The sequence below is a fragment of the Buceros rhinoceros genome, unplaced genomic scaffold (genome assembly GCF_000710305.1).
Source record: "Buceros rhinoceros silvestris isolate BGI_N320 unplaced genomic scaffold, ASM71030v1 scaffold1112, whole genome shotgun sequence".
NCBI lineage: Eukaryota > Metazoa > Chordata > Aves > Bucerotiformes > Bucerotidae > Buceros > Buceros rhinoceros.
In genome coordinates this window covers 545-8,990 of record NW_010399327.1, presented here as the reverse complement: position 1 = coordinate 8,990, position 8,446 = coordinate 545, and the positions used below count along the sequence as shown (strand labels likewise).

The following is an 8,446-nucleotide window of genomic DNA, read 5'->3' as shown; positions in this document are numbered from 1 at the left end:
TGTTTAAGAGCAGACTGGAAGAAACTCAGCATTGTTGCAGAAAAGCTTGCAGGCAGGAGAGTTGAGCAGACAAAAGCTTTGGAGAAACAGTCATTTGATTTGTAACTGAGCTTGTCAACTGGACCAAGCCTTTTTGACAGAAAGAGCATACAACCTGATATTTTAGCAGGAAAAAAGTATTGACAACGTAAATTATACTGTTTTGTTCTCAGAGCACTGATGTGTTTCAAAGGCTGAAACCACGCAGTGTTCACAGCCTGTTAATCCACACAAACTACAAACTCAGCCCCATGATGGATTTCTAAGAACAGTAATCCACCGCCAAAAAGTTTTTCTTAAGTCCTCAGTGACCTGGCAGCATGTTCCCTCCACCTGTTTTCAGGATGATGATGAGCTTTTTTTTAAGAAGCATTTTCTCAGTAATCCTATTTTCATTTAAATCTGCTACAAGTTTCAGGTTTTTTTGTTCTATCATACCTACATTCAAATACTATCTTGCAAAGCGTGCCACACTTCCTAACGACTGACCAAATCACAGATTAAGAGAAACAAGCAAATATACAGTGCTCTCCCTCTGCTTAGAAAAAGTCCAATTTTTGAGATGTGATATATTACAGTCTAACTTTTCTTAAGGCTGAAACATTGCAAGTGCAGCACAAGCTTCAGATTCTTCACCATGAATTCAGTCACCACTTCTAAGCCTGCATGCATCAGCCTAATGGAGGAAATGGATAAATGTCAAAGCTAAAAAATACTCACCAGCATCAAAGGGGCTGAAAACCTACTCCTGGACACCACACATGCTGCAACGTCCTCCAGGGCCTAGGTCTGATAGACAGTCCTGCTCAGTTTCATCCTGGATACTCACTTTTCCTTGCCAAATTAAACAAAGCATTTTTTTTCCTCTTCAAGGACATGGAGTCCCAACCAGCCACGTGTATATACAAAAGCTGGAGAGAACTAAGAGAAGCTGTAACAAGCAGACCTATTGAGAAGCAAAGCCTTCTCCCTGACCTGCCTAATGAGCTGATAACCCCCACCTGCCCAGTCCTCTCAGCTGAAGAGGAAACACATATTCAAAAGTGTGGGCAGTAGTAAAACCACAATGCATTTAATAATACAGTGATTTTTCATCTCTGTACATTGCTGTCTCCCTACCACTGCTCCTTTCCCATACAGGACAACCCTAGCACAAATAATTTACAGGAACTCCTGATTTGGCCTTGGCCTGTGATGGCCACATTGCTTCTGAGGGCCTGGATGTTTTCCCTCTATTTTTATCCTGAAAGATGAGCAAACACACAGGCAGGAAAAGAACAAGGGGAGGAAACAAAACCAGATCAGGAGTTAAAGGCATTCACAAAGAACAGGGTGGCCACACGAAGCTCCATCCATAGCTGCAAGTAGGTATGAAAAAAATAATAACATAACCAAAAATTGCCAATAATGTCTGCTTAGCAAAAGAATGAGGATAGCATAAACCCCACCACAGACTTCCCTTCCAGTATCTTCCTTCTCAGTGTGATATCTAAACACGCGCTGTGGACAGCAGGCACAGATCTATCACAGATGTAGAGCATGGGGCATTTTAAATCACAGCCACTGTAGCAGCCCTCTCTTCTATCAAATTTACACCCAGAGGGCACAACCTCCACAGGAGCTGATGGGATGGAGCACACATGCCTACCTCAACTCATTGCAAAATGTGATGGCTTCGTTTAAACTTGGCAAAGAAGATAGGTTTGACTTAGCAACAGGACAGTTTTTGGGCGCTGATTAAAACTGACAGCTAAGTGGGTGGCAGCAACCACCAGCAGAGAGAGATGTTAAGTTCCCTGACCAGTAGTTTCTTAAACTGTTCTGCCAATGTGCCCAGGCTCATTTGATCATACATTCTACACTCATTAGATATTCCAGGAAAGCATTAAACTGCTTAAAGTATCTTAATTTGCCAACTCAAAAACATTAAGACTTTTAAAAGATAATAAAAATACTGAGTGTGTCATAACATCTTGGGAACAACTGTGATAGCACAACAGCAAATCCAGCCTGTAAACTCAAAAAAGTGGCATTAGACCCAAAAGGAAGGCCCATCAAACATAAACATGTAATAAAAATTATCTCAAAAAGCCACAATCCACCCTATTAAGCATATTGCCAAGATTCCCAGGCTGCAGACTATCTCCCTCGAACAGCCACACCTCTGTATTAAGTGCTGTAGCAGTGACTAAAGTCGGTATTGTGAAACAAAAACACTAAGTCATGGTAAACTACATACATTAATTATGTAGTGTTAATAATCAGCCGGGGAGGACGACAGAAGCACTGAGATGCAGCTCTTCTGTGCTGTTCCAAAAGACATTTCCAAGCGCTCTCTGCCCAAAGCGAGGGCAGAGCACCTCACTTTGGGGCAAATATGCTACTCCCCTTGCTGTACATCTGCAAAAAGACCCATAGCACTCCGGAGCGGGTTGTCTCCCCTCGCTGATCCTTGGGAAAAAATCTGTACTGGTCAAAAAAGAGACACTCTGCTTCACTGAAGACAATGCAGTTTGATTTTAGACCAGCTTCAGAACTGCATCGGTGTCATAAGCTCTGCTTGTTAAAATTTTCAACACATTTTTTGCAATACAGCACTGGAAGCATAGGATAATTCAGGACCAGCACACACCAGCAGCTTTCACAGTGGGGCTCTTCTTTATTTAGTTGCAAGCAGGTGCTTGCACTTTACAGACTGTGGGGCAAAACTATTCTTTTTTTCCAACTCCTTAAGACGGATTCAGACTCCATAAAATTCAGTATTACATTTCTAAAAAGGCTTGTCATTAAAACAGAAAAATACCTGGAATGGAACATGATCTGCCAGGAAACTTCTCTAAAAATTACAAACCACTCTAATTATCTCTATTGATTCTGACTGACAATTACACTAATCACTAATGTCCTCTTTAATGACCGCTTACACAGTTTATCTAAAGCTGAAAAATGACATTTCCCCAAAATGACTAGAAAGACAGAATCACTTCATTCAACAACAGCCCGTCACATCTCTTGTCACTGAGAAAAATCCATGTAAATTCATATTTTCTGAAATCACATCTTCTAGTTCACTAGCACAATGCTCTAGTTTTAATACAGAAAAAAAATGAACTGTGGAACATGTACAGGACAAAGAAGGTAATGGAGCTAGTTAGTAATCTAAGCTGAAAAGACATGATTCAAGATGACAAACTGGCATCCTCCAGAATGAGCTTGACACTTTTTATAGCTACTGACACAGTAATGAATGCTTCACTTCGGGTGGAGCAAAACGTAATGCTCTGCAGAGTATTTTCTTGAAATAAAGCACTTCCCTGATCCTGATACAGAAGCAACTTTATCTGCAAGCAAAAAAAAGGCACTGTCTTAGTTAATTAGTCCCTAGCAGTGGCAATTATCTTGAAAGGAAGGGAAAAGCAACATTCTATTATTTTATTATAAGCAGTTCTTTCTTAAGGGAAAGCCCTATCAAATAGGCCCCAAAGAACCTGTTTGCCTTAGTTTTCTGTTTTCATTATTGAGCTGAATCCCAGTAGTAAAGCTTTTATAGAAGGAATATGCTGCAGTAATTTTCACCTAACTGTGCCCTAGCAAAGTATATTTCAAATGTAAACCTTAGAGTGTTTGCTTAGAGTATTTATTTGGTTATTGTTATCCCACCTAAACCACACCTTGTAACAGAAATAAAGTTCATTTTTTAGGTGCTAATTGAAAACTAAAATTGCTTTCTAAAATGCTAAACCTGAAGATGTATTACTTACATCTCTTAATTAATCAAAGTCCTAACTAATCTCTACCAACTTCCACACAAGTCCAACTGAGGCCCTCTCGTGGTACTCCCCACTTTCCCTCCCACCCCTCCTCAGATTCTTTCTAAATCTTCAGTGAATGTCCATTTCATTTCTAGAAGTTGTTAATGAGTCCTATATTAACTGTTTTACCTGACTTCTTTGACATGTACTGGACCGTCAGCAGAATAACATTTTTGTTGCAGAAAATTCCTAAGAATTGGAGAGCTGGCACACATACGTACAGCTAAGTGGTTTCGTAAGTGCAGATTATACTAAGGAAAGTTTTTTAAAAATAGGACAATTAGTGATTGCGAAGAAAAAAAAGCACTGTGGCTCAAGTGATCTGAATGGCTTTTACACTGTGTTATTATGTGGATTACAATAGGCTTTATGGTTACTTAATAATATCCATACCAAATATAATACTTAATAATATCCAGACCAAAAGCCTACCTAGACCAGTATGTGAGAGCTCAACCACCACCACACAGTAAGAGAACCGGCCAAGAAAAGGAATAAGGGTTTGGATTAGGTTCTTCAGTCACCGTTGCTAAAAGAGAGACTTAGCCTATTTTACTAAGTCAGGGATGGGACTGGGAATGACTTTATTCCCATTGCCAACAAGATTTCCTGTCTGCTTCACTTCTTGATGGCAAACTTGTAAATGACCAGTGTTTAAAAACACCTCAGAGGAAAGCAAAGAGAATTCATTTTCTCACGCATGCAGAAATAGTCCCTGGAGCAAACCAGCATTCTTCAGTACAAATTATCAGTAACTCTTTATACTCCAAAGAACTCTTTCTACAGATAAAAGAAATTTGGTTCTTGTTTTCTATTCTGTCTGGAAGAATGCAAGGAATAACTCCTCTGTAAAAAACAAAACAAAAGTAGCAATAAAATACAGTGTGCTCAGAAGACTGAGCAGACTGATCTGCCTGCAGAGACCAGCAACGGGTAGTGAAAGTGTCTGTTTTCCTCCTCTGCTGCACCAAACACAGTCACAGAACTGAGCTCACCACCCAAAAAACCTTAGGGTACAGGAGGAATTATCCTGCTCTCAACATAAAACAGACAGCAATACAATGAGGGGAGGGCCTACCCCAGTGAAAACTGGACACTGGGGCTGCTAGGTAGCAAGTTTGTCAGGGTGTGAGTGGAAGAAGCTGGCTGCTCTGCATTTTGGCACAAGTGGTGCCCCCAAGGCAGTAGATGGTCCTGACTTGATGAAAGGTTTTATGATGCATTTTAGCTGAGAGGCCCAAGTGGGGCTCCCTTCCCTATCAAATTTTGTCTAGGCTTCCCTTAGATGAGCACAGCATACAGACCACTCCTTGAGAGCCTCCTAGGAAACTCAACTTCTGTATTTTTCAGCTTCTACATCTTGTGTCTTCATCAGCCCATTACAAAGTTGTTGCAGCTGACCCAAATGTAATTCTGCTCTTATCTGAGCCTAAATCCAGGAATGGGGAGGTTCTGCTTTCAGACACACAGAATAGCTCTAAGCGTGCATTCACAAGCATCCTTTGCAACCCCCTTGTGAGATGCCCCAGAGCCAAAACCCACACTCACACCGACTCTTCCTACTCCACCCTGAGATCTCATAAAAAGAGACAGCTCCTGCTGTTCATTTATGGAAGAGTCTCACCTCCAAAAGAATACCTTCAAAAACTCCAAACAAATCTCACACTTATGTCAAGAGGCCAAGCACTGGATCAACACAGAGAGAAGAATTTGGAAGTGAATACGTAGTATTTATCCAGTGTATTCTTTGGCTTCAGACAATTTACGTCTCGAGATTTTAAGACCTCAGAACTAAACCTCTCAAGTCCCTTTCACATTTTCTCCAATCAGGCAACTTTAAATTCAGTTTCTCTCAGCAGAAAAACTACTAACGCCATCCAGAAGTTATTTATAAACAATTTTGATCTTCACTTGTTTAACCAAACTGGAATCCCTTGAGAAATCGCAATTCTATTTTAAAAGGCATATGTGTATACTCTGTGTACTTACTAACCACTAACAGTGGAAAAAAATAGCTTTTAAACATATTTAACTATCATAAGAAAAGAAAGAGCCACCTTTTGTTTATTCATTCTTCCAATACTTAGCTTGAATTAGAAAACTCTGTGATTCAAACCCTTAAACAGGAAACAAGACAGCTTCGAGTCAGTCTTGTTTATCTTTCTATCAGATTCTTGAAACAACTGAAACTTAGAAGTGTGAAGATATACTTCAAGTATGCTTCATACTGGAAACTCCACAATTTAAGAATGCAAAAGAACCTGGTAGCAGTATTTGTTTCCCACCTCTCAAGTTGTGACCCAGGGCAGGGAGCAGCAAAGTCATTTACAAGGCTGTCTGTCAAGCAGGAAGTGGGATCTAGTTGATCATATCAGTTATTCACACCTAAAGACTCCTCACAACATTTCTGGTAAGCTGCTGCTTTACAAATGAAATAAGGAAAGCCCTAAGGGAGGAGAAAGCAGGCAGTCTCTACTGCAGTCACTTCATTTCCCACAAAATTTAAAAACAATAGTGCACCTACTACATTTTAGATTTATATCTCAATCAGAAAAGCTTATTATGCTCACATATCAATTAAAATAGATGTCAATCTTGTCATTTACCTGGTTCTAGAAACAGAGAAATACTTTAGCTATTCAGATGACAATTTTTGTTCAAAAGACTAAACCAAAAACTGTAATCAACTGTTGTCTAAGAGGCAGCCAGCTAAGCTCTCAAAACGTCCTGCTTTATTACCACACCCTCTTAGAGAGCAGCAAGCCAGTCTTTGTGCAGAAAACAGAGTTTTGGCAGCAGTGGAGAGCCAGCTCTGGGTCTGGACCACTTCTGGAGCTTGGTTTTTGTCAGTTTCCTGACAGCAAAGGAAGCAAGTTCCTCAAACCATTTAGATGCCAATGTTTTCTTCTGAAATACCTAACCACAGGGTATTTAATGGGTTCCAACTCCTCCATGTGATTGCTCTGGTTCGGTTTGTCTTTTAATGTCTGTTGAACAGTGGCACACCTTCAGAGGAAGACAACTCTGCTTCAAATCTGTCATGAGGGCATTCTAAAGGTGAAAGACAACTAAAGAAACCTGAAATGTGTAAGGAAGGATCTAACCTCTGTTTCCACTTCTCAAACAAGTATACTGAAGCACAGATGTTTGTTGGAATAAGATACAGCACCTAAACTCAAGAAGAAAATTTCTGACTGTCACCTCAGAAAAGATGGAATTGCTCAGACCTAACACCAAGCAGGATCTCAGAGAGCTTCTCTAAACATTTCTCATGGGATAGCCCTAAGTATTTCATCAAGCATTTTCAGGCCAGGTGGCTCTGCTTGACACACTGACTCCCCTGGCACCCATCACACACAGCTAAGCACACCAAGCACTGAATACCAAGCCAAAGGATTCTACTGTGGATAGAAGGCTCATACCAGTTAGGGCTTTCCTCACCACCACCAGCTCCACGCTTTCAGATTAAGTTCTGTATATCTAACCACACACAAGAAACAGAGGGTTTGGGGCAGTTGCCAAAATATCATTTAGATGCTTGAGGAACGGAAGCGGTGGAATGATTCCCCTCCACCATTCTCGTCCAAGTTTACAGACACCTTTTTGTACTTTGCACTCCAAGTTAAGATCATTTACACCAACACTTCAAGTCACAGATTTCAACTAATCCTCAAAGAACATGATTTGCAATAACTGAATATTAACTGGGCAAAGAAGAGTTACAAAGAAGTAAAATTTGATAAAACCTTTCTACCTTTTTTTACCCAAGCACAACAAACAGAGACAAAACCAGGAAAGCATGTTTCTTTATTCACACAAAATATAAAAAAGTTCTGTCAGTTTTTAAAACCCCCACCACATCCAGGCAGCTACACTGCTCAAAACATTAGCCAAATCCCTCTCAGTTTACTTTAAGGAAATATCTGGAAAGGCTGGTTCCCTGCTTTCAGAAACGTTCCATGATACCAAAGATGCAATACACTTCTGAGAACACAACTGTCAAAGCGCGGCCTGTCTTATTTGCATAATTGATATAGTTGATCACCCAAACTAGATATTTAGGGCACTACACCACTATATGTTAAGCTAAATAGATGAAACGTTACCACAACACTGCATTAAAAACATGCACTAACACGGTCATTCAAGGAAAACAACATGATTCCCACATAAACCCCAGCACAGTTAAGCATGTATGTATAAATATAGATATACTCTACAAGTAAAATGGAAACTTTAAAAACACCGTTACATTTTAAGAGACCAAAGGCATTGAACTAGTGCTGTCACCACAGAACTGCAAGGCTGCTAATTTCTAAACATACTTAAAATTTTCACAAAGACGTATTTTCAGCAGCCTCTTCGCACATACACGTACAGCGTTGTGGTGAGATACCCAATTCACGGGCGCTCAGCCTGCAACGCACCGGTAAAACTCGACACCGAATCCTCTCAGTGGATTTAACCTCGTAGCTCACTTCGGGCTCGGCACCGCCAAACACATAAGCCAGACCCAGCCAAGAGACTGGTAAGATGCAACAGCGGTTGCAAGACGCGGAGTTAGCCGGCGCTGCTGCCGGCGCTGCTGCCGGCGC

At 40.6% G+C, this 8,446-nt stretch overlaps 1 protein-coding gene across 1 annotated transcript in view; it reads right to left on the bottom strand.

Annotated features, from left to right (window-relative positions):
• Positions 1-8,446, bottom strand: part of ARHGAP10 (Rho GTPase activating protein 10) — a 146,561-nt gene that overhangs the window by 137,573 nt on the left and 542 nt on the right. The gene's annotated exons all lie outside the window — the stretch shown is intronic.